The sequence below is a fragment of the Rhinolophus hipposideros genome, assembly GCF_964194185.1.
Source record: "Rhinolophus hipposideros genome assembly, chromosome: 5".
In the NCBI taxonomy this organism is placed as follows: domain Eukaryota; kingdom Metazoa; phylum Chordata; class Mammalia; order Chiroptera; family Rhinolophidae; genus Rhinolophus; species Rhinolophus hipposideros.
Window position 1 is genome coordinate 41,550,348 of NC_138051.1, and position 24,763 is coordinate 41,575,110.

Sequence of the window (24,763 nt, forward strand, 5' to 3'; positions counted from 1 at the left end):
TGAATAAGAGAAAATTTTCTTTTGTCTCCTCATAAACATAGCCCTTCTGCATCATCCTGGCTTTCCATGGAGATGGCCTGCTTGAGCCCTTGGGGTCTTGCATCACAGAATGGCTGCAGTTGCAGAGATAAAGGCAATGAAACAAACAGCTATCAGGCATTCTCTGAGCTCCTAGTAAATGGATTTACATGCAGCAGCCAGGGAACAAACTGAAACAGCAATTGACCCTGCGGACCGCCTCTGATTATTCAAGGTACAATAATCTTGAGGGGCCTCATTCATCTCTTTGCTGGAGTCTTAGCTGACTGCAGAATAATTACAGGGAATTCAAGTTAAGACTTAAAAAGATTTGTCACTTGCTGGTGGGTACCACTGGCTTAGTAAAACCCTACACACTTACAATTAGTATAAGTCAGCTACAAGTAACCTCTCGTTAAAATGCAAATTATTAAAACATCTATTACCAAATAAGAAAAGTTTTTAAAATATTAGGGATTCCAGGCACAGGAGTGTGTGGTGAACTTGAAAAGCTTGATGCCAATTATGTGCTTCACTGAATTAAAATGAATTGGTGTTATTAATAAAGACTCAAATGATCTACTCTGCCACCCCAACCTTTTACCACCTCACATTTCATTAGAAATGAGCTTTTCAATTAAGATCTGTCTTCCCATACTACCAAACTGTTTCCCAGACTTATGATTCAGTCACAGAAGCTTAAGGAACATGGTAGGGGCTGGGGTGTGAGTAGGGGTGGTGGGTCATGCCAAATTTGCCATGGCAGCTTTCCAGTCTCTAATACAATATTTCAACTTCTTCCAGAGTAATGTGGTCCCTTGTCTAGGTCCCTGACATTGAGTAATTTACAATAAAATTGTGCAATTTAAAAGAAAGTGAATGAAGATGTTTACACTTGCTGGCAGCTCTCTAAAATAATATTTGCAGCTGAAAATTGAGATGAACCTGTCATTGACTATTTTGGTAAGAAGTGAAGGAATGGATAGGAATAAAAATGTTTAAAGGCATATTATTATTCTCAATTTAGTTTATCCTATGAAGAGCTTTTACATACAAATAAGAAAATATTCAATCTGAAATTCTTCCTAGAAACTAGATTGATTTGCAAATATTTGACATACTATTTTATATGTAAATAGAGATCAAGTTTAAGGCATGAGTTAGTATTTCTCAAAAAAAAAATCAGTAGTACATTTATTCTGATTTGGTGGTCTCTTTAAAGTGGCATAATTTTTTTGGAGGCCCTTCTCCACCTCACCTCCTTCTTCCTTTAACTTGGATTCACCTATCTTGCCAGGTAATGCAGAGTTGTACAGAAATACAATGGTAGAGCTGATTGTTTTTACCAGTTTATGTAACCACCTCCCTCTCCCTTGCTAGTATCAGCTGGGCAAAACTTACAGGGTTTTTTTTGGGGGGGGTGGGGTGGGTTTACTTGTACTTCTCCTCTTTTTATTATGTGTGCTTTTCATCTCATTACTAGTTTTTCAATGAGATCTCTGCTTCTACTAAATGGTAGCTGGGTAGCCTCCACAGTCTCCGTAGCTGTTATCCTCAGTGCCATCCACACCCCTCCTCACTTCGGGGTTGTGCTCACACTGTTCTCCCCACCAAACCTGCTTCCCTTCTCTTCTGTCTCTACCCAAATCCTACCCATGAGACTACCCTTGAGATCTATTCCTCCATGATGGTTTCTGCTGGTCCACAAAGACTTGGTTTTCATAGTCTGACTGTATCTCACTATCATGTGCCATCATAGGGTCTTGCTTATTTCTTTCAGGGTTTCATAAGAGATGGTATTTGTCCTCATGGAGTTTGGGCCTAGGTGAGCAGCCAAGATCCTATGCCTGAAACTTGTATAGCGTGTATGGTCCTTCCAGAGCCTGGCTCAGCACAGGGGCCTGAATTAGATGTCCAGTAGGTGCTCACTGCTAATTGACAGTCCTTTCTCCTCACCACTGCAGTGCTGCCTGCTTCACCTCAAACCTTATATCTGTTTGGTCATGATTGTAGGTCAGGTCAAAACATGGGTGACATTTCTGCCTTCCTACTTCCTAAGTTACCTATCATATTTTTGGATAGTTCAGAAACTCTATAGAGAGGCTGTGTTCTTAAAGTTGACTTCTCCTGGTGTCCTGTGCCCTAGCCTCAGCCAGTTGCCTTTTTCTACCTCTAGTTGCCTTTGTGTTTCCATCTCTCTTCCCAACTGTAACATATCATCATTTTTTTTAAAGGTACATTTTTACTTTTGTCTATAACCCTCCTATATGTGAGAACAGTCACTCTGTATTAAAAAAATGATTTCATAATTTGTACTTTTCACTGTCAGACTGACCTTCCCTGCACTTAGTTCAAATTACAGAGCTTTTATTATATTGAGCTACTCTTTCACCTTTAAATTTCAAAAATGCCTTTCTCTGTCAAATCTTATTTAGGAGGGTTAGCAGAAGAATATGACTATATGTAGAATGTTGATAACCAACAAGCTCCTTGAAATAGATGACCTTGAATATGGGCACTGAGATAATTAGGAAAAGAGAATTGACAGAAACCAACTGCTTTCAAGACAGCACAGCGTCACAATCAAAAGAAGGGCAGCAGAAATTGAATAGACAAGCTGATCAAAGACAAAAGCTTACTGAGGGAGCTGGATTTTTAAAGAAAATCATTGGGGTACCTGTTATTCATTCAATAGTAATTCCACAACATGTATTGAGTAACTGCTATATTATCTGCACTGTTCGAGGCACTGGTAATACTATAGAGCACGGGTGTCCAAACTTTTTTCAATGTTTTTCACCAAGGGCCATATGCGGTAAAATACATAAACAGCCGGGCCACTCACTCGAGGTGAAGTACGTATTGCCTCATCTGGTTTATTTAAGTAAACTAAATATATTTTTGGAATTTGCTGCGGGCCAATTAACAATGGATCATGGGCTGCAGTTGGCCTGTGGACCGCAGTTTGGACACCGCTGCTATAGAGAAATGAGATAGGGTCACTTACCTGTTTACAGTCTACTGGAGTGGAGGTCAGTGCTGTGGCAGTAGAACACACAAAAATATACTGTTTGGGGAGAAAATGTGGCAAATTTAATTTTGTATTCATTGTGCGTGAGGTACCTGTAGTGTATCCAAGTGGGACTGCCAGTAGAGTTGATTTACCCATTACAGAGATGTTCAAGCTGGCGGTGCATGGACAGCTGTTAGTGATCTTGCAGAAGGGATGGCCCTTTGGGCTAGATGAGCTCACAGAGCATATGGATGATACCATGTTTATTTGCACAATTCCTCTGTGTTTTACCTGCTCTTTAATAAAGCTCATGGAAGGGCATGGGGAATTCTGTGGGCATCCGAGCCCTTGCCCATAACACCCTCCTCTCCGAAGCGCAAATCACAAAGGAGATGTCTTCTTTCTGTAATCAAGGTTTAACTACCTTCAAGGTTATGAAGGTAGTTAAAGTTTCCATGGCTTCTTTCCTGTCAATCTAGACAACTTTGTAGATTGACATCCGAAATGGCCTCCAACCTGGTAGCCCTGTTCTAATTATTTAAAAGGAAAGATAGGGAAATATTTGTATTTCTTAGGAAAAGAATGCACACCACTCTTTAAAAAAGCTAAAGCTGTTGAGGGAAAACAGTTTCACCACTTCAATAAATTTGAAACAATAACTTTTCTTTGTTACCAAAATACAAACTCATCACAGAAAGTTTAAAGATAGGAAAATAATGCAATAAAAATGCACCATCGTGACATAATCACTGCTAACAACATTGTGGCCTTCTGGTCTTTTTTTCCTATTAATTTATTGATATATGTATTTCATAATAGTGAGTTCATACTAAGAATATTATTCTATAATCTGCTTTTTCCATTTAATAGTTGTCAGTAGGCTCTGTTTCATCAATTTAGAGGGAGAAAATGAGTTCACATTACTTCTAATAGTCAAGTCAAATTAACCTGTGGCTCCAATACACAAGACTATCTCTCTTTATCTCTCTCTCTCTCTCTCTCTCTCTCTCTCTCTCTCTCTCTCGCTCATCTGTCTTATCTGTCTATCAGTCTATCATCATCATCATCATCGTCATCATCACCTCAGAATTTTAGCTCACACACTCACACAGTAAGTCTAAAAAACCTAAGGGTATTTGCTTAATCCTAGGACTTAATCTTGGTCAGTGTCCTGCCATGGAGAAAAGACTAGAAACCCTGTGTAGTCAGCTGAACGGTTCCATTCTCTTGGCTGTTGTTCTTGCTGCTATGTCATGTCATGTTGTTCCAGTATTCTACCTGACCGCTACCAAAAGATCTGTGTTGATTGGGCACACTTAACATTGACGCTGGTGGTCCTGCAGCCTGGAAAAGTCATGGACCACTGAAGAAAGTGAGTTTTTGAATGATGCACATGTGAGCTCAGGAATACTTTCTCAGGATACTCTTGGAGGGGAAAGGGGAAGGTATTTTTCCTACATTATTACATTCAGCTGGGTTGTAGCATCAGCTTGGGCTTCTACACACAAACACACAAACGTACATACACAGATTTGCAGATTGTGTTCTTTAGAAGCCAACACTAAGATGGAGTTTGGGATGTAAGATGTTTATTGGGGAAACAACTCCTGAGAAAGGAAGGGGAAAAAAGTAGGATTGGGCAGAGGGAGAAATTGGGCTGTGGGGCAGGCCTGACAAAGCCTCCGTTGGCCTATTACTGAGCTCTGGAGTGAGTATCACCCACCAGGGTTGTGCCATGTTGGGTTGAAATGGCTGAGCCTTTATATCCCTGTCTCACTCAGTCACTGGATATGGGAAGGACACGAATTTGGGTAAAGCAGCTCTCTGTAGCTGAGGCAGACCCTCAGAGAGTCCCTACTCTCCTTGACGTTGGCCCGCAAGTCCTTCCCTGAAGAGGGGTCTGCATGGTGCATCTCTGGTCTACTACAGTCCAGAGTGTCCTTGGTTCTAGTTCTTCATATACTAGGGGTGTCCAAAAATGTATACAAGTGGGCACTTTGGTCAATGTTGCTCAAGCAGTAGTTCGCTGTAATCTGTGAAGTGTCTGGATGCTGATGGTAACCACTTTGAGCACCTCTTGTAATTGCAGAGATTAAATGTGACTTGTATTCATCTTTCGTTATAGACATATATTATGTATTACAATTTTAATAGGCTTTTCCCTTTCTTAAAATGTGCAGACATATTTTTGGCACTCTCTGTATTTTTTGGGGGAGAGAGGCTCCTCCAGGACACCAGTGGGACCCTATTGCTGACAAAAAACTTAGAAGAAGGAGGTTAGTGGGACAAACTGAATTCTGCTGCTATAGTCGGTCTTGGGCTGCAATTGATATTCATCTTTTCCCTCCTTTACTGTCCATTTTAGATTCCTCTCACCTTCAGATCAGGTCTGCTAGCCTCAGTGGCTTAAGCAGCATCTTGAAGCAGACCCTAAGGGGACTGAGACCTTGGTAACCATGCCATTCTTAGGCAGGGGTTGTTGTATATGTTGATTTACAGTCATAATTGGGCTAGGGAGGACCAAGAGGGGTCCAGATGAATTACTTGGTTGCCACCCATATTCCTTCTTGCCCCAATTGTGTAATAACAGTCCTACCTTATTCTCTTGACCAGGGATAATTACTGTTCTAAGATGGTGACTCCTTTTTCTGCCTTCTGGTCCTTGGAAACAAGGAACTCAAAGTGACTAGGTAGCAGCTTATAGTTCATTGGGGCGTTTGCTAGTCTTCTGGTAGAAGTTCCTTCTCTGGGGACCAGATCTCTTTCCCCGGAGAGCACAAAGATCTCTTTCCCCGGGGACAAAGAACACAAATTTCCTAAGTGGGTCATTGGGAGTGATGGTAAGTGGGGTTATTCCTACTTCAACCTCGTGGTTCCCAGACCCGTGCATTCTTTCTGCTGGGGACAGAGTGCTATATAATGATATTTCATTCCATGTCTATGCTGTGTCTTGGATGATGTATCTCCTTCTGTGAAAGTATTGCTTCTGGAATGATACTTCCTCTGTATCTTCAGTAGGCTTATCCAACACTGTGTCAGGCCTGCAGCGCTGAGTGTTGTGGAATGGGATATGACCAGTGGATGTTGTGATGATGGAACCTGACACAGAAAAAAAAAAAGGCCTTACCATGAAATACCAAGTGGTCATGCATCTGGATCTGCCTATTTTGAGTTGGATCCTATCTGACATACAAAACATAAGACCGAGTGGGCCTAGCTGTCAGTTGTAATATGGAAGTGGTACATCTGGGAATGAGCATGAATAAAACCAATAGGCCTTCTAGCTCTTCCAAGGCCCTGTAGCATGTGAAGAGTTGTTTTTCAAACAGCAGCTAGATCTCCAGGGTAGACAGCATGGTTTTGCTCTAGAACCTCAGGGCATAGCACCCACCACTGTTGTAACAGCACCCCTTCCCAGTTCATATGCTAACTCTAACCTCACCACTAACCTCCAGTACCGATGGTATAACCTTGCGCTAGAGTCCTAAGGACCTACATTGTGATCCTCTCACTGGAGCTTGCCACAAACTGCAATAAGAATCTCTTATTGGAGATAAGCCATTGTTGATACTCCCATTATTACATGATCTGCTGGATTGTATGGTCTAAGTGGCAAGGCTGCTTTCATTGGAGTTAGGACCTGCTATAGAACTCTTTCCTGCTCTGGGCTTCATCCAAAGCTGGTTGCTTTTTGGTCACTAGGTATATGGATAAGAACATTTCTTATTTCTAGGTGTACAGTGCTTTCCAATAGCCCCTTCTGCACTGGTGGACATATTCTATACTTATTATCAATATGGTAACCACTATCTACATGTGCCTATTGAGCATTTGAAATATGGCTAGTGCAACCAAGGAACTGAAATTTTAATTTCATTTAAACTTAAGTAGCCTTGTGTGGCTAATGGCTACTGTATTGCATATTGCAGGTAAAGAATATACTGCCTCCAGAATCTAAAAAGGCACAGCATGTGTTGTCCTTCCTTTTTTTGTGATAGGAAGTACAACAGGCAATATTTTATTTTTGAATAAATTACTGGAGGGCATAGCATCTCCAATTGGTGCTATTGGAGGCCAGCACTCTCCTGGCCACTGAACCCTATAACTTTTACTATAACTTTTACTAAAGTGGTGGCCTCATTTTATGAATCTTCATAGGGTTTATCTCCCACATTCTGGAATGTGCATGTCTTGCAAAGTCTAAGTGATGGCTACCTCTCGTGTATTTAGTACAATTGGCATAATGTTATCAATGTGAAGGATCAGTATGATATGGGGTATCCATATGGTCCAGATCTTTTTGGATTATAGTATGACAAAGTACAGAGAGTTAACATAGTCCTGGGGGAAAACTGTAAATAAATAATGTCCATCTCACACAAATGCAAATTGTTTCTGGTTCTCTTTTCTGGTTCATTCACCAAATCAATAGCCACATACCGTGTACCTGACGCTGTTCATTTGCTCTAGTATATACCACATCTGACATAGTGGCTCCAATTGGGCTACTGTTTGACAGAGGTTGTGGTAACCTACATCGGAGGTTAGCAAATGATAACCTGTGGGCCAAAGCCTGGCTGCCTGTTTTTTGTAAATAGATTTTTATTGAAATACATAGCCATTTAAATACTTACATTAGGTCTGTGACTATTTTCACATCATAATGGGAGAGTTGAATTGTCATGACAGAGATTCTATAGCCCACAAAACCTAAAATATTTACTATCTGGCCCTTTATAGAAACAGTTCACTAAGATCTGGTTTATAATAATCCTCCAGGATCCATCTAGTTTCTATAGAGGCCAGAGTGGGAATATTATGAGGGCAATTACCCCTTGATACTTTAGGTCTTCAAGAATAGCACTAATCTCCACCTTCCCTGCCCAACCTCCTCTTTGGTAATGCGGTTTGCCAATTGCTAACTATAAATTTGGCATCAGGAAAATGGCCACTAGGTTAATCTGTGGGGCCAACAGACTCATCATAAGCCAGACCTTGGCTATGTCCCCATTTATCATTTGTTCCCCATATACTGCTACTCTAGCAAAGGTCTATGATCATACTCAGGTCTTGAATCCCTATGTCCCATAGTCTTGACTATTCCCCTTTCCCCAGTGTATATTTATCTAAATAAATGGTCATAGGCCCCTTTGGGGGAAGAGTCAGAACAATCATTACACTGTGTACTTGCTGTGGTATTACACAGTCCTTCCTCCTGGGGCCCAGGCACCTTCTTCAGACGGTGGGGTCTGGATCTGAAAACTGGTTCAGATCTAGACACTCCACAAGGGAGCATGGCTTTTGTTGAGATGACTATACTTAGTCTCCCACTCATCCATCCTTGATTTCTTCTGCTGGTATAAACTGAGTAGTACCCATCTATTTTGTCCTTAGGTATTTGATGTTCTATCAATCATCTGTATAACTTTCTCCAGTTCAGGTTCCTTGACTGCCATGCCAACCCTGCCATTCATCACCATTATTGCAATTTAATCTACCATTTGTCCTCTATTGTTTTGGGGCCCCATCATTCCCATTGCTATTAGGAAGCCAAATCCCATTACAGGTTCTCTCATCATCATGTCTGGCCTGCAGAGGAGTAACACAGCTGAACATTATAGTGCTGGTGCCCCTCTCTCCAGCACATTCATTATAGTTTTGGTAAATGGTAGGGCCTTCTATGGAACAATCATTGAGCAGGACTTCTGGGCATACGCATGTCTTCATTCCTGCTTGGCTACTTCGTTGAGTCTTTAAATTTCTTCCTCCACCATTTGCTGTGGCAATCTTGGCATTGGAACCTCACTCAGAGAGTACCATCATTTTTTCCCCATGTTTCTAGTAGCCATTTTCATAGCCAGCTTGCACTATCTCTCTTGGGGGGGTCCTTGCCAAGGTATTCAATTCTGAGTCTTGGAAGACTACCCCCAAATCAATGCACACTTCCTTGTTTTAAGTTTGTGTTCCAGTCACCTTGGTAAGACACCCTCAGAACACTGTCCCACGTGCACATATACTACTCTGGTACAAACTGGTACATGATGGAACACACAGGTAGGTGTGCAGCCCTTTTGCAGGTATAGTCCCTTTCTTTCATTATCAGGCCCAGCACATTTCCATCTGGGTTATGTTGTGATTTAGCCCTAGTTATAGGCCTAGTGGCCAGGAGGGGAAATGGGCGGATCCTATTGCCTTCTTGATGAGAGGCATTTGCATGGTCTTCCAGGGTGAGGAGGAAAGGGGAGAGTTAGCTTTTCACAGGGGAATGGGCCACTTCTGTGAGCTCAGAAAATTCAGAGGAGTCTGGGGAGTTGAAATCTTCAGGGGCATCCCTAGATGTTGCCATTGCATGTCAGGCTCTAGGTTTTCCCAAGGAGAGAAACCTGACCCTGATCTTGGCATAACAGACCTGCCGTTGTTGGGCATTTAACCTTTGAAGTTCAGTCATTTGGACCATTAAATCCTGGCCCTTATCCTTGGTTTTCCTGGCCCTTATCCTTGGTTTTCCTTATCCTTGGTTTGTCCTTGCACTGCCGGAGAGAAGGACTTTCTTGTGCTATCAAAGAGGTCGTCTGGCTTTTACCCTTGGTTCCCAATGACTTGTTCATTTTTCTTAGCATCTAGTTTATTTCTGAGGAGCATCGTTGCACCTTGATGATAACTACCCAGTCTCATTGTCCTTGTAGTTATTCTTGTCTCCCATAAGTTCCCAATGCCTGATACACTGCACCAATGGATGGTAAGAGGCAATCTGTATATTGTCCTTCTTTGGATTAACAAACATATCTTATTCATATTATAATTAGTTTTTTTATATGAGTCTCCTCTGGTTCATGATTTCTTCAAGGGCAAAGACATATCATATTCAGTTTTTTAAGTAAATGATTTAAAATAAATGTAGGAGATATTTTGAGGGCAGGTCTCTTGAATTTTGTACTATCTATTACCTATGAATAGAAGTAGCTATTCTAAAAGTCTTATAGTTCATTAATTATAAGAATTCTTCCTTCATTTTTCTCAAATAAAATTAGATGTGGAACCACAATATTATCATTTTTTGGACTCCTTAAGATGATGAAAGCTAGTTTCAACCTGGTTGAAAATTGATGTCTCATAAAATATCCTAAGATATACAAAAGATAATGTTTTTTAATATGAAGACTAAAATAGATTTGGAGAGATTGAGGTATTGTGGTTTCTCTAGGGTGAGACTTTTACATAATAATAGCAATCGCTAATATTAAAAAGTGCCTACTGTGTGTCAGGAAATTTGAGTGTATTCACTTGTTTAGTTCTAATAACGACCCCAGGAGGAGGATGCTATTAGTCTTCTCATTTTTCAGATGAGGAATCTGAGACACAGAACGGTCGTAATTTCCCTAAAGTTGCACCACTACTCTCAAATGAACTTTAAACTCAGTTGGTTTGGTTCCAGGGCTATAACATAACTATTCTATATTTTAAGCAAAATTATTAAATATTAAAAAAAATCTTTAAAAAAACCTAGAGCCTACTAAGATATATTTATCAACCGACATTGCTTTCAAAAAGTCTATATCTTTTGTGGAATTTTTTTAACAGTGTAAAATCCAGAAACAAACCGTACACAATGTAGAAGATACCTGTGAAGTTTTGTGCTCAGTAAGGCTATAGACCTAGTTAAGCATTCTTTCAGTCGAAGGCACATCCCTTGTGTCATTGGTTTCTTGACTTAAAGTGATGTGCAGCACCCAGAGGGGATGACGGCCACATCTTGTTCATTAAAATCCAAACCCACCCTCGTTGTCTTAGGCCTTCTGTGTGCCAGCTCTTTAACATAATCACAGTATCACTTCATGCCAAGCGTTCCAGGTCCTGCTAACGGGCATTTGGAAATGGTAATTAGGACTTAGAGCATGGCTCGTATTCGAGGAGGACTGAGCTAGCTATAACATACCATAAATACAGCCCTGACAAAAGCCTGAAAATTGGTTCTGGTTGACTGTCTTTACACGGGGCTGTGACTCATTGCTTAATTTCTTCCTGATGCTTTTTCCATAAAGGTTCTGTAGGCTATACTTTTTGTAAAAAATATATCTAATTCATGGTTTCAGGAAGGTTTCAGGTAACTAATCAGATTTATAGGACATCTCAGCCCTTGGACAACATTTGTACTTACTACCCATTTAAAAAAAAATAAAGAAAACAAGTGCAATAGGTTTAGTTTGTTTATTTGCTGTTTTTTTAAAAATCAATATCAAATGTATTCAACACCTATTATGTGAGAGGCATGTGAATTTAATCCAGCCTGTCTTTTTCTCCCCCAGATATCATGTGCTCATTCTGTAAGAATATTAGAAAATTAGTCTCCCTGTTAATCATACTGTGATCAGATGTAACACTTCTGGTATGGATCCCAGAACAGCAATAACGCTGACAACATTTCCAGTCCTTATGTTTTTTGCAACAATGAAGCAGAGTCTTAGCATACACTCCAGCCAGCTGCTCCCAGCCTTATCTGACTCTATGAGGTTTATGCACACCATAAACAAGGGTAACTTGTAGTGAATGCCATTGTGGATAGCTGTGCTCCAGCCACTGTTCTCCCCTTCCAGTTCCACACTCAAAGTCTCACTATCTTAGCGAAGGTGAGCTCCCTAAAGACAAGTTTCTCTATTATTATGTCCCCAGGACCTAGCTGAATAATGCCTGGCATATGGCAAAGAGTCAATAACTGCTTGTTGACTCAAATATGGTGCATCCATGAAAACATTCCCTTTTTTCTCCCTTGTAAGGGTGTTGGTTATCATTGTTTATAGGTTTATTAGTTGAGATATCTTTTTAGTTGTCTCATTTTTTGCTGATGACAAAAATAATATGCATTACTTATAGATATTTTGGAAAACACAGAAAAATTAAAAATAAAACAACCTCACACATTAACACAGTCTGTTTTCCTGTTTTTTAAATTTGGCATCATAATTTCTAGATGATATGGGTCCTGTTTTCCATTTGTCATGGTATTGGGAAACTTTCCCTTTACCATTAAATATTCTTTAGAATAATTTTTAATGAATGCCTACAGAAGATTTTATCATATGGAATGTACTGTCTTCCATTTGCCTTTCCAGATTCACTGTCCACCTTTCTCCATCCTCTGCTTACCTTATTCTCTGCCTCTGGAAACTAACCTCATAGATCATATCAAAGGATTCCTATGCCCTTTGGCTTCTTATTGGTTTTGGTCAATGGAGAGCCCTGGCAGAAAATGGGAGAGAAGGGAATGAGGGAGGCAATAAAAGGCAGGTATTTTATTCCTTTGATTCTCTCCCTGGCAGGTCACCTCGAGTTGGCTGTGTCCTCTTACCAAGGGCCAAGTCTATAGGGTTCTCTCCAACTGAGATCCCGTAATTATTCTCTTCTCTCACTCGTCTGCATAAAGGAGTTTCAGCCAGGGTTACTATACTATCTGTTGTGGTTCCCCTACATATACTTTTGTAAATAGTCACTTGAATATCCTATTTTGAGTGTGTCGTCTTTTCCTGTTGAGAGGCTGAGTGATCTACAAAGCAGTTTAACAATTTCCTGGGATTATAAATAATATTTCAGTTGAACATTCTTGTGCTTAGATCCTGGTACTAATTTCTGATATTGTATAGATGAAACTAATATAATAACATGTGCCAACTCAAAGAACAAAACAAATAAAAGAATAACTTCTAAAAACAGAATTACCTGGTCAAAAATTAAAAGAAAATAATGTAGGCTATTGATATATGTCCAAATTGCCTTCCAATGAGAAATATCTATCTGCCGTAGGTAGTCATTTGCTATTTGTTTTTGAAAGCCCAGCATCTGAATCTTTTTCTCTTGTGAGTATGCCCAAAAGTATGAATCTTGGTGGTAAGCAGGGCTCTGCCTCTCACTTTAGAAATGAAAGATCCAGATATTTCCTCTCTACTCTCTGGTAACAAATATTTGGATGTATGAAGCAGGTTTTGCCATTGGATGTTCTTGCCCTGGACTTGAATCTGAGAGGGATATGGATCTGAAGACATGAGTGACACTTAGAGATCATACACAGGGGGATAGGATGGCAGAATTGCACTGGGTACCACGGGAACAGAAACAGTGGCACTAGTGAGTATCCCATATAGGTGGCCAGCTGTTGCCATGGTTGAGAATGTCTTTGTTTTCTGCTACCAAGACTCTCTTGGTTCCTGTCTATGTTCTAAGTCTGATTTTTCAGCCTCCCTATCATTTCTTTATGTATTGATGCCTTTATCATTGTGAAATATCTCTCTATTTCTTGAAACATGTCTTTGTTCTGAAGTCTACTTTGATATCAATATAGGCACTCCAGCTTTTTTGGAAGGGTGATAGAAATATTTGTTGTCTTTATTGTGGTGATGGTTTCTTGGGTGGATTCATATGTTGAAAACTGCCAAGTTTTACATTAAAATATGTGCAGTTTAGTTGCTTCAATAAAATTACAAAAAACGACATGAATTGGTCTTTTCAGGCATTCTTGAACACACACAGAGGAATGCTATCAGAAATATTATAAAGTAATCCAAAGAATATTATAGTAAAACCCCCCAAAATTATATGAACAGGATTTTCCTTATGCAGAATAGCTTTTATGATTTAGAAGTAGCTTTCATGTACATGTGCCTTCATGGGTGTGCTGGCTTTGTAGACATGCTTTGTGGGTGTGCCACCTGTATAGTCACAGAGGATTCTGCTTGGTTTAATGTTCTGCTGTCACCATCCTAAAATTCTTCTTCTTGTCCTTCTTCTCCCCCTTCTCCTCCTTCTTCTTTTTTTCCCCTTAAACAACAAAAATTTATTTTCTCACAGTTCAAGAGGCTGGAAGTCTAAGATCAAGGTGTTGACAGGTTTGGTTTGAGGCCTCTCTTCTTGGCTGACAGATAGCTGCCTCCTTGCTGTGTCCTCATGTGATCACTGTAGCTTTTTTATGCTTAGCGTTTACATGGTATATATTCCCATCCTCTTATTTTAACTTATCTGTATCTTTATATTTAAAGTGGACTTCTTGTTACTCTACCATGGCTGGAAGCAGAACTTGCCTCTTGGTTACTTTGCTGAACTACTTTGTTCCTTTCTATAAATTTCTTTTCTGTTTAATCTGCTAGAGTTCAATTCTATGGTTTGCAATCAGGAAGCTTAGTGGTACAATATTAGTATTGGGAGTAGATTGTAAGCAACAGATCCTCAAGGAAAACGCAGGAATCCAGGCTTGCTAGTTGGGGCAAAAGGTTGTAAAAATCCCATTATGTTAAGGGATGATTGTCTGGCTGTTTAGGGCATGCAGTGGTGAAAAAAATCCCTTATCATCACCTGGAATAAAAAGCTTATTGAATACAAAGTTCAGAGAAATAAAATGAGCCTTGGTATTAAAGAGTATGAAGGAGGTGAAAATTTAAAACATTGTGGCATGGTCTGACATAAGCCAGACCTCACAGGAAGGGAGATAAGGGATAAATATCATAGCCTTCCTCTGTTGCCTTTTCCTCAATCTCTATCGTGTTAAGTCTCCTCATTTCCTTGATTTTGAGTAATTTTGGATTGTATCATGCAAGTTATGAATGTCATGTTGTAGAGAGTGAATTCTATTAATTTCCTCTGATGAGTCATGTTTTTTCATTCTAAAAAACTTGGTTGGATATGCGCTCCAAAATCTTTTTTCCTCCCAGTTCCAAACTTAGTTCAGTTCAGATCTTTTACCTTTGGGTGAGGTGTTTTGAGTATTGCTCTGTGCATGCATTGTTCAGGAGTCAGCCAGACATATGGGCAGGCAGAGTTTGGGTATTCCTTTTATGGCTCTTTTCCTTCCAAAATTTTCCCTTTCTTCAGTGACTCTAATTGCCCTGGACTGGGTCTCTGATACCCTAGGCCAGAAAAATTGTAATTTTCTCACCCACTCTTGATGCTCTGTGTATGCTAACTGAGCCTGCCCTCAGGCTGTGAGAGAAGCAGGAAATTGGAGTTCTTACTCCTTCATGCAGACTCCTCACTGGAATCTACTTTTCTTCACTCTCTTGTGCCTCCATGTAGCTGCTTCTTGTATATGTCTATATTTCATATACAGACTGTGGGGAATTTATTCTGTATAATCTCTGTGGATTATGTAGAGGGTTTATCCTATGTGAAGTAGGCTCTTTACTTGGCTATTACTGGAAGCTCAATCCTTATTTTAAAACATTTGTCTTTTTGTCTTCATGTTTCTAAAGTGTCCCTTTCCCCACTAGTATCAATTCAGTGTGCCCTTCAAAATGCTTTCATGTTTGCTGTGAAATCTGGGTTTTTAAATGTTACACATTGAAGGGACATTAAAAATTACTTAGCCGAACCTGTTCACTGCACAGATGAGAAAACAAGTCTTGAAGAAGCAAGTACTGTACTTACAATAAGGGGTGATGTGGCTGGGGAAGATGAGTGAGAGCGATCTGAGAGAGATTCCGGAGTTTGCCAAGGAGAGACACATCCTTTGAAGAGTGAAATGTAATTTGTGAAACTTGTTGGGAAGAAACTTTTTCCTTTGGTGCCTCTCTGCAGCAGTGATATGGGTATTCTAGATTTAGAGCCTTGAAATAAGTAAGAGAAAGGATTTCTTTGGAAATCTTGTCTGAAACTGCCATAAATTTTAGAAACATCCAGTTGGAAAGCCCATCAAACATGTCTTTTCTCCAGCAAGTTGTCACATTTCATCACCGTGGCTGCTTTTCTATTTCAGTCTCCATCTCCTAAAGCAGCTGTGCTCAGGCTGAAAAAAAAAGTCAGAGTTTGAGATGATATGTGTTGCCTCAAGTGAGAAGCTTTTACCAAAAGGCTTAAAGGTCCTCTCAGACTTTGTATGCTTGTCTGTTTAAATAAGAATATACAGAATCTTCCCCAGTATCTTCCGTTTCCCTCATCTCTCCCTTCTTCCCTACTACATCAAAACTGGCAAAATTTGAAAAACTTGACCTCAATCTAGTCTTTTACCAGTGTTCACTCTTTATGTCAAAGCTCATTCTAGAAAACCTTGTTCATCCAGTTACCTTGGTTTATTAGACGGTCAAAACATCTTAAATTTATGCTTTCTGGGTTTTTGTTGTTTAGATTCCAGAATCATAATAGTAAGTTAAGGGAGGATGGTGAAAAAAAGAAGCCAAGTCAAGCAAAACAAACTTGGTGGTGGTGGGGATATTTGAATATAATACTAAGAACAAGTGCCTGAAATTACAAGAGAAGGATAGTAAGGTACAAAATATTTAGTCCCTAAATTACATATATTTGACGTGTTTTGTGGGAGAGTGTGCCTTAAACTAGAAACAAAGGTGGATTTAAAACAAGTGAATGATTTCATTTTGGCAACATCACATTTGGTGTTGCTCTGCTAGGGGCATGCGCTGACCTGTGAGGCGTAAGGAATCCTGCCTGTATTCCTGAGGTTTGAAAGCTGTTAGTTCACCCCAAGGATCATGAGTTCAAACAAAACCAGTCAAACAAAACACTCAGCTGTTTTTTTTTTCCATTCAGTTACTCAATATTTATTGAGAACATATTATGTACAGGCATTATGCCAGTAGCTAATAGTGAAGACAGGGCATTCAGGCTGCCCTCGTGGAGTTTACATATTCCAGAAGGACTATTGAAAAATAAGAGTTGGGCAAAGGCAGCCTGGAATAGGTTTAATTGAGACAGTACCGCATTTTGGGTTTTAGTCTGTTCTCATAGGAGCTGTTTTTGAATAAGAGTGACAGGCCCAAAGCAATATTACCAGGAAAATGACCCTGGCAATGTTGTTTCTGTGAATTGTAGGGGAAGAGAGTGAAGTTCACTTAAGATACTCTTGTGATGGCCACCCACTTTCTTATTAAATGAGTAAAGAGGGGGTTGATTTATAGACCTGGAAGGATACATTTTTTACATGTAATCATCATAACAAACGAAACTGTGAAATCTCTTCCTGCTCAGAGGATGAAGGCCTTCTTAGTAATATGGGTTGGATTTTTCATGTTCAGCATTTTAGTTGAAGGCAGTGTGTTTAGAAGGACTTTACTGCAGGAGTAGCGCCTGGTGGGCACACCTATGTGTTTGTAGGATGGATGAGTGGTTTAGCGAATATATAATTTAGGTGAGCTGGCTAACCTAAATTAGTGACTGCTCTCCTGAGTGGTTTATGCAAGTAACCCCACAGGTACAAGGCTTTTTATTTGGAGATCAGAAGGTCAGGAAGTAGCAATTGGACAACAAAAATGGTTTCCTCTGAAATCAGTTATTAAAAATAAGCAGTTGCCATCACTAACTTTCTCAGTTTAAATGGAACTGACACTATGACAAAATAATTGGTGGTAATTCCAGACCTGGCGTCAGATTTAATAAACCACTCAAACTGCAAAGCATGTAAAGATATAGTTAGTTCTTCTCTATCACAAGATAGGACTTGCATATCCTTTAGCACCTGATTACTGTCACTTGAATTTTTTCAATGCGATATTTCCTGATTTTTAATAAAATAACTGTCTCTAATAAAAAATGAAATAAAACCACCCAGGGAATTAATACAATTGGTAGGTATCACAGGATGAAACATACCAAATAAGTACACGTCTTCAAAAACTTTCAATAGAATCTTGACCCTAAGCTGGACCTTATGTTGAGATTGTAAGTCACCCTGTGCAGCGGGAGAATTCTTCCTTTCTGAGGTTCCTCAGTCTGATCCTCTTGTCTCCTGAATGCCTCCCTCTTGAAATGAGTGGTGAACTTGCTTGATCTTGGCTGAGTAGAAGCTGAACACCTTTTCTACCTTTTGGGGAATGGAAACACATTTCTTCTTTTTGGCCCATGTGATAGAACTGACAATATACTAGACCCTCCCTCATTAGAATGATATATAACCATGCTTTGTCATGTGACCTGGCAGTCCCTTCCATTATAGTGAGGAGAGTATATTTCTCTCCTGATGTTGGGATTGGCCACAAGACTTGCTTTGGTCAATGGAATGTAGGTGGACATGGCAGTATGCTAGTTTTAAGCCAGCGCTTCACAAGGCATCAAGTGTTTTAGCTTATGCTTTTGTGCTTATGATGTGTATGAGAAAAACATGCCCATTACAGCCTCTGGTCCAAGGAGATGAGAAATTCATGGAGCAGACCTGATCCCGACTCATCTGCAATCTGAAATGGAGCTAACTCAGCTGACCTGTAGTGAGCCAGAAAAGTAAATGTTTGTTGTTATAAGCTCTTGAATTTTGGGGTGTTTGTTATGCAGCTTTATTGTAGCTATAGCTGACCACTGTCAATCTCTAGCAAGATAGGGAGCGAGCCTGTGACCTAAGTGTGGCCAATAAGCTGCTTTTGACTGAGCCTTTAGAACTTGAGTGGGAGGCAAGAGGTGGGGGTGGGGTCAGAAAGACATTATTTCTGGTGGTTGTGAGTGAGTTATAGTCAGGTGGCATGGAGGGGTGTCTGTGGAGCCATGGTCAACGGCTGGGTTCAGCAGAGCTGGTGGTGGACCCTGAGTGGACTGTTCTTTTGGCAGTGTCCTCACTCTGCCTCAGTACCTTAGTCCACTCAACTCTTATTTGCCAGGCTTTCCATGGTTCTGGGTATATACCCTTTCTGCTTAGGTTTACCAGAGATATGTTGCCTATTTGCAATCAAGAACCCTGACTAGTACCCATGAATTAGGGAGGAACCTGCTTTTCCCATGATTATATCCCCTTTGAATGTCTTTATAATATATCTAACAGTCCTAGATTGCCTCCTCTAATCCCCCTGACACTTCTGTGCACAGTACAGCAGAGTGGTTCAAAGCTTTCATTTTACACTGCAGGGGTTGCTCTCTGGCTCCGCAGCGTCTATCTTGTTGGGCAACCGACTTAACCTCTCTGTGCCTTATTTCCTCATATGAAACTAGGGATAAAAGTAATACTACAAACAGTTTGTGTGCAGCTAAAAATGATTCTATTCCATGATAAATTCTCAATCAGTATTAGCTATAAAGAGTTGTAGAGGTGATGATGATGAGATGCTGTTGCTGGTATTAGCAGTATCCTGTGAGATACCAATTATCTGTGATGCTTGTCCTAACTTGTACACATATAAATGGTAGAGCTGGGATCCACCCTGCTTTCGTGGTTTTTCATAGTTCCAAAGCCTTTTATGAGTTAACAATATGCAGTGCTTGTAAACCTTTGTTCCCACGTGGCTTCTATGTCTACAGCACTCTAACGGCCTTGCCCAGATTTTGAAGCTGTTCTTCTTGTGCTAGGATGATAGTAGTCAAACCCATGACCATTTTGGTAAACATAAGAAGCTCCTACCTCACATCTCTTCCTAAGATTCTATTTAGAGCCCTACATTTCCCCACTCCGACATCCTCATCTGAGAATTTCATCAGTTATCTGCTCTTTCTCATGGAAGTTGTTCTTTGTGTGCTTTATCCCCAAGGGATTGGGTGGCGAGAAGACTGATGATGATTTTTAGGTATCTAGCAGCTACTACTACAGGGTGGTGTTTTGATGGTAGTAGTAGAAGGTGTGTTGAGCAGGTATCCAGGAAGAGGTAGCCCTGGCGCCAGGAGGCAGCAGAGGAAAGGCCGGGAGGGAGAACCAGCATTTTGGGATGGCAGTGTCTAGAGAAATCTTCACTTCTGTTAGCTAAGACTCTCCATGGTTCAAGAATGTTGTTGGTACCAAAAGAAACATAACAGGTTTGAAACTCAGCCTTAAATTCAGGTGTGTGAAATATCACTTGCATTATATCCTATAGTTACTACTCAGTGATTCTGAGGATTCCCCCTTTACACTGCCTCTGCTTCACGGATATGGGTCCATGTCCCAGGTGGCCAAGTTTGGGGGATAGGGAGAATTTGGGGAACTTCTGGTGATTGGTCAACTGTCTCTAAGTTGAGACTTTTAATGTCTTTGTCTTTATAATCCTTTTGGGTGTTAGGATACCTACTTCCTGAGCATGCTGGGCTCTGAAAATCTTTGGAGAGTTCAGAATCTGTACCCAGGGGATCCCACACCCACAGTACTTCCTCTCAGGGTCTTGTACCTTCCTGACTGTAATGCTAGGAAGTGGGGGTATGGTCCCCTGCTGATTTGGGACACAGCCCTCTCTTTCCATTCTTCCCAAATCTTAGGGAGTCCTTTTCTAGGCTGGGGGAAGTTTTCCTTTCCATGTTTCTCCATTCTCCATGTCTCCTTTCCAACACCCCATCTCTGCTCTTCTACTCTTCTTCCTACTTACGGAAGAAACTTGTGGAATTCTCCAGGGCTAACTACTTTTTGAACCACATACCTTCCCTGGGGCACTGAGCAGAGAGCTCTGCTACTATCTTGAGTAACGGGAAGAGGAACTATGGGGAATTCCCTATCCTTATTGATCAATATTTCCAAAGATTTTCTAACCAAACGAGTAAAATTGAAAGCAATACTCTGCAAGATCAGTGGGAATAAGCTCAATCACTGCCATTCAGTTCCTGGATAAGTCAATTCTGTGCCTCAGTTTCCTCATTTGCAAATAAGTAATGTTTCTCCCAACTTCCTAAACTCAAAGCACTGTTATGATGATGCATGGATTAAGAGATATAAAAGTATTTTGAGAAAAAGATACTATTACAGATATCTTGAATGAAACTCTCAGGACTCAGATGAATGCTGGAATGTTTTGTTGTATCGCCTGTAGTATTTTGATGTTGAATTTGTGGAAAAATATGATCACTGAGGAGAGAGCGAGGGAAGTGAAGAATGAAAACAAAACCGCATACAGAAAGAAAATAATGATGTTTCTCATCTCAAAATCATCTCCAAACTGCCAGTTTTCCTCCCATCAAACAATTGATGGGCAATGAGATTGTGCTTATTTGCAGTTAAAGCTATTGCAATTTTGACAATTAAATGTGTATGTGGAACAGAATAATGGAGCAGTCCAATTTTATCACCAGTGTTAGCCATTTTCTCCACTGGGCACAAAACATGTGGGAGAGCTCTACGCTCTGCATGATTTGCATGTAAAATGCATCCTCTCTGCAGCCTTAAGGGCCTCAGTGGAGTCACAGTGGGTCTGCTGGTCACTCTAGAGTCCCTCACTATTACTACTCTGGTTCTGGTTTCATTCCTTTCCTCATTCCTTTGATTTGTTGAAGAAATTACTGACCTGGAAGAGTCCATCGCTGCTATCAGCCTCAGGCTGAGGGAGTTTTCTACCTTCACAGTCCTTGAGGTCAGAGATTTCTCCACAATGACTCCAGCCCTTCAGCTTAGAGACTAATAATGGCCCCACATGCAGTAAAAATAGGGAAGAGAGAGTATGGAGGACACTTTGTTTTGCTAGCCCTCCTGCACCCTTCAGCTGACCTAGGTTCATCACCTGCTGTGAGAGACATTAGCTTTGTACCTCTAAGCATCTGTTTCTTTGTTGCTCTGCCTAAAAGCTTGCTGTCCTGTGGCTCAAACTTGCTTTACCATTGCAAGACAACCAGGAAATGTGTGTGGGAGTTAATAACCCCCAGACAATCCTCAAACAATGGAGCATCTCAATCAGTAAAGGACCAGTCATTGGCTAGATACCCCACCCTTCCATCTTTTAGTGCAGTAGTTTTCAAAGTGTGGACCCTGACCAGCAACCCCAGCAGCACCTGGGAACTTGTTAGCAATGCATATTCTTGGGCCTCACCCAGACGTACTGAACAGGAAACACTGGGATGGAGCCAGGCAATCTGTTACCAAGCCCTCCCGGTGATTCTGCAGTGTCCTTAATTTTGAGAATTTTTTGCTGCTTTAGTGGGATGATCCTGAGCTGGTTTCCACCCATTTTCTCTGACGGTCTAGGTAGGTTTGAGCTGCAGTTGCTCACAGTGGTTACCTGGCCACTAACATTCCTTTAATGACTCTTCTTTCCCTGTCTCATTTTCCCCACTTTCTCATTTGCATTTCTGAGGATTTGCACTCCCAAATCCATCCAAACCCTTTTCTCAGGGTCTGCCTTAGAGATGTAAACAGACAGTATAAAAACTATCTGCAGAAGGCCTACTGTGTGTTAAGTACTTTACATATATAATCTCATTTAATCCTGCCAGATGAGAAAACTAAGGCCCAGCAAAATTAGTTAGGTTGCCTGAGTCACTGCTGGTAAGTAGCAGGGTCAACTTTTAAATATCTTCCTGTCTAACTCCAAAGTGCACACACATGAGGACTGAAAAACCAAACAGTTCATAAAATTAATTGAACCAGTTAAGAGGATGAGCTTTGGAGTCAAATATTTTTGTGTTTAAAAACCAATTCTACCATGTCCTAATTATGTAACCTTGGGGAATTTTTTTCACCTTTCTGAACCTTAGTTTTTCCCTTCTGTGTAGAGATAACCATGGCCATGTCACAGTAGCACTCACCACAGTATTTATATGTTGTTTGCACAGGACACCATGGTAGCTAAATATAATTTCGTTTGATCTTTACAACACCTGAGAGAGGTGTCCTTTTCATCTTCACTTTGAAGAGAAGGAAAGTGAATAGCCTGTGTGGCTTTCCCAAATCTCTCCTCACTGGTAGGTCCCTGAAAAACTTCAAATAATTCATGCTTAGTACAAATGTTAGTGTCTATAAACATGCTTTTGCATTTCATCAAGACTCTTCTGGTGAGGTGAGTGTTGCTCTCTTGTTACCAGAAGAAAATCAGTACTTAGGAGCATCGTATGAGTTTAGCAGGTGGAAGGCAGGAGCTTCCTCAACAGGGGACTTTTACTGCTGTTTACAACAGAACCAGGACCCCCGGGCAGAGGGAAAGGCGACTGGAGCTGGAATGGAACTTCAAGATAATCCAGTCTAACTGTCTAAGTTTTTGGATGAGGAAGAAATGTAGAGGAGATAAAGAATTTGTCCAAGGAGAGATTCTAAGTTAATGAGGGTCAGAGCAAGCCCCAGCAGAACTAAAGGGACAGTAGACCAGGAGAGCACCAGAAGTCTTTTGCTTGGTCTGTATCTAGGTCATGAGATCTGCCTGAACTGTGTTGGTAAGAGTTATAAAAAAAAAGCCCAAATATAAGGAACAGATCTTTACTGCTGCAAAACTACATGTACTGCCTTCATTCGCACCTCTAAAATCATCCTAGTAAACAACTCCTGGAATTCAGAGGGCCAAAGAATCCCGCCAGTGGGAGCCACAGTGCCTCCTGGTATAAAATAGTCAGCCTGATATTGATCCCTTTCCTGGGTGCCCAGAAGTTCTTCTTTCCTTAAAAAGTGACTCTTAGAGCTTCTGGCTAGCTTTCCCCAGCCACTCAGAGACTTAGTAAATTCTCCAGAATTTCCCCAAATTGAAGAGAAGATATTGACCCTGAGGCCCACAGAGTCCTGTTCCTCATCATTATTCTGTTCAGAGCCTTTTCAGAGGATATCCCATGCACAGCTCTGGCTGCAGAGTGCCTGGTTCACAGAACTGCCACATTGCACATCAATGGGTGACCTCCGGAGTGGTGCCACCAGCTAGTTCTCTGCAAAGACTGACCATGCTTCTCCCCTCTTTCACGCTGGCAGGATCCTAGGATAGAGAGGGACCAGCTGCTATGGAAAACAATAGAGCTTCAACCTACCCTTGCCCATGCAAAGTGCTGCTCAAGCTTAATCCAACCCCAGTTACCTTCCTCCGTCCCTTTTGGGCCTTGAGCAATAAGAAAGTTTCCAAAATGTTACCAGGGCTAGGTTTACTTCCCTTGAGCTGGCAAAGCATAATTAATTTGTTCTAAAGCAGGGCAGAAGTTGGGACTACAGCCTTGGAATTATTAATTTAGCTATGTGTTGTGTAGCATTATAAAAAATATACTGAAAATGTAAAGACTGTTCAAACATCTTATCGGTATTTCAACAAAGCTACTAAAATTGGAAATATATTTCTGCTAAAAGAGTAAAAGGTACAGTATTTCTATAAACAAATAAATAAGTCAATAAATAAGTAAATAAATAGCTATATTAAGAAATCTTACTGGCGAGAGAGGTAAGGAGCTGTAAGGAAGCACATTAGGATAGCAGGTAAGGGGTTGGGGTTAATCACAGTCTAAAATATTATTAAATGCAAACAACATAAGACACACTTATGGCTTCATCATTTATAATTTTGACCAACCCATTTTGAGTCCATTTCTATTTCCTGCCTGCACCTTCTCCTGGGGGTAATGAATTCCACAAATTTATTACCTACTGTGTGAAGCAATACTTCTATCGAGCACACTGGGAAACCAGCTTTTCCAGCCAGGGAAAGGAAGTAAACTCTGTGACAGTTATTTCTGCTTATTAAGTGTGGCAGACCCATTTCTGAGGTGGAGGAATCTTCTGACAATTTGTGTCATCGTGATGCATCATTTTCCTAAATTATGTTACTATGCAGATTTAGGAAGATTGAGCAATTGATATAACTTTATCTACGGACACTGAATTGTATTTCCATTTTTGCAATGACTGCTAGAGAGTGTAGAGAAAATTTATGGCACACGTAGCTTGTGAGTAGGGCTTCACAGTATGCATTTTTGTATTAGTCTCATTTCTGACTGTACTTTGTGTCTTTCTTTTGTTTTTTTTCATTTCTCATTTACTTTGAATCTGTGTTTTCTTGGTATATTGTATGCATATTTGTGAGGTTCAATAAACCCTTTTTGAACATGAGATGAGGAACGGACTAAGCAGAAACAGACAGATGTAGATAAACCCACATGACAAAAAGAGACAGAAACATGGAAAAGAGA